This window comes from Octodon degus, unplaced genomic scaffold, assembly GCF_000260255.1.
Source record: "Octodon degus isolate 3935 unplaced genomic scaffold, OctDeg1.0 scaffold00184, whole genome shotgun sequence".
NCBI lineage: Eukaryota > Metazoa > Chordata > Mammalia > Rodentia > Octodontidae > Octodon > Octodon degus.
The window spans coordinates 4,324,407-4,326,806 of NW_004524760.1; the positions used below are offsets into that span (position 1 = coordinate 4,324,407).

The 2,400-nt window shown below is 38.3% G+C and overlaps 1 long non-coding RNA gene across 2 annotated transcripts in view; it reads left to right on the forward strand.

Moving 5' to 3' along the window:
• The window catches only part of LOC111813357, a 63,707-nt gene that overhangs the window by 44,468 nt on the left and 16,839 nt on the right, over positions 1-2,400 (forward strand). For both annotated transcript variants that reach the window (XR_002818642.1, XR_002818643.1), the window contains exon 2: positions 2,070-2,137. This is a non-coding gene — a long non-coding RNA (uncharacterized LOC111813357). The remainder of the gene's footprint in view (positions 1-2,069; positions 2,138-2,400) is intronic.

The window sequence follows — 2,400 nt, forward strand, 5'->3', positions numbered from 1 at the left end:
CATATTTTATTTATAATTGTTAAATCATCAGTGTTTTAGTCATATCAGGAATATATTTTGTATTTATTGTTTGTAGAAATGTCTCTAGGTCTTCGAGAAAATGGTTTTATCTTTTGCTTAAAGAGTGTACCTTCTAGGGCCAGCCAGATAGCTCCCTGGACTAAAGCACCTGCATAGGTAGACTCGGGCTGGGGATTGATCCCTGGCCTGCCCTGCTAGCCCCATTCCTGGGGCACGGTGGGGGCACAGTGAGAGGGTAATTGAGACTGCACTGGTGGTGTGCACCTGTAATCTCAGCTCTTGGGAGGCTGAACACAAGCAGATTACTAGGAGTCCTGTCTGCATAGTGAGATCCTGTAGACCTTGTTCTAAGTACAAAAAAAAGAAAAAGTGACTGCTTTTTTTCTTTTATTTAAAATATTCTCTGAATTTCAGAGACTCGTTTTCCATAATTTTATTATTTTTTGTTGTTTTGGTTTTTGTCTGCTTTTGGATCATCTTTTCGGTTTTAATTCTGTTTTTTTCTGCCCCTTTTAATTGGCTTGGAGCTTCTCAAAAATATAGATTTAAAATTATGATTTTTAAGGCTGGTGAGATAGTTCAGTGGATTAAGGACCTGCATAGGCAAGCACAGGGCCTAGGGTTAGATCTAGCCACCAAGTAACCTGCTAGCCCCACCCCTAGCATGCTGAGCCTTCCACTGAGTCAGGGCTTGGTGGTGCATGCTTGTAATCCCCAGTGCTGGAGATGCTGAAAAAAAAACAGGCGGATCACTTTGAGGCTGAGCTGTGTAGTGAGGCCCTGTACCAAATACATTAAAAAATGTTAAAAAATTATTTTATGATATAAGCTATCAAACATAAAGCATAGAGAATTATAAACCCATGAGCCCCTCAAACAGTTTCAAGAGTCTTAATTACAGCTACAATAAGTAGAAAATTGTTTTAATTTTTAAAAAATTTTCATTATAAACCTAAAATGATAAAATGTTTAAATGTATAAAGTTACTAAAACTTCGTTAACAAACTATGGTTTATCAGAAAGTGAACAGAATGTTTTTTTTTCTTTTTGCAGAACCAGAGATTGAACTCAGGTCCTTGTGCTTGCCAGCAAAGCGCTTATTCTACTGAGCCATCTGCCTGGCCCAACAGAACTTTTTGATCCAATCATTTTTGTTATTGTTTGTTGACACAAGGTCTCACGATATAGTTCAGGCTGGGCTTTAATGCACCATGGAGCCCAGGCCGATCTTGTACATAGAGCATTTCCCTTGCCTCAGCCTCCTGAGTGCTGGGATTACAGATGTATAACCACATGCTGGGGTCCCAGTGATGTTACTGCGTACATATTTATGCATAGTCTTGAGTCATCTTGAAATTGTTTTTCAAGGCAGCCCAGGGATATATAAAAAATGTTTGTTCTTCCTGCTTTTTGCCATTTCAAGGTTACTTTTATTTTCTCAGTAAGCAATTAAGTTCCTGAGAAGGAGAAACTGGGCATTAATCTTCTCTGCTCTCATCTTCTCTACCTCAGCTACTTGATTGCTTTCTTGTAATTTATTTCTCCATGAGGCAAGTTATTGAAAGCAGTTTATGAACTTGAACATTTCTCGCCAGCTTTGTTGATGGGTAATAAGCTCTTTTCAAGAATTATTTATAAAAATCAAAGTTTATTTCATCATTACAAATTAGCAAAAATTTGTAAGGTAAATAGTAGTGCTAGCAATTATAGCTATCGTTTTTTCTTTATAGCTATCATTTTGTACTGGTTGTGAAGCGGAATTTCATGCAGTCCTCCTACCAGCCCTTTAAGGAAGCTGTTGTTGTTGTTTGTAATAATCCTCATGTGCAGAGCGAAGCTGAGGTCCAGGGAGGGAACACAATTTTACCAACTTCACACAACTAGTGTGACATAGGATTTTTAAAAATGGACCTTCTTTTGGGGAAGGGCTAGGACCCCTCTTATTTGGTATAGGAAAGTGGTTCTTATACCAAAACAGTTTGATTAAAGCAAAAAGCTTAATCCACAATGCTATTCATCTAATTAATTTTTTTCCTTTTTATTAATAGACAACTGAATTCAACCATTGGAAGAATGTCCTATTTATCATGCATTTTCTTCTTTCCTGTTTTTTGGGGTAAGAAATCATAGAAAATGGAAGTGCGGATCCATGCCATCACTTGATAAGTGAAATCTAAATTTGTACCTCTGTGTGCTTTGCTGTGTCAGTGCTGTTCCCTTAAAAGGTGTGAAGAGCTGGGTGCATGGTACAGGCCTGCAGTCCCAGTACTCTGGAAGTAGGAGCTGGAGGATTCCATGTTCAAGCTCAGTCAGAGCAACTTAATGCGACTCTCTCTCAAAATAAAAAATAAAGGGCTTGGGCTATAGTTCAGTGACAGG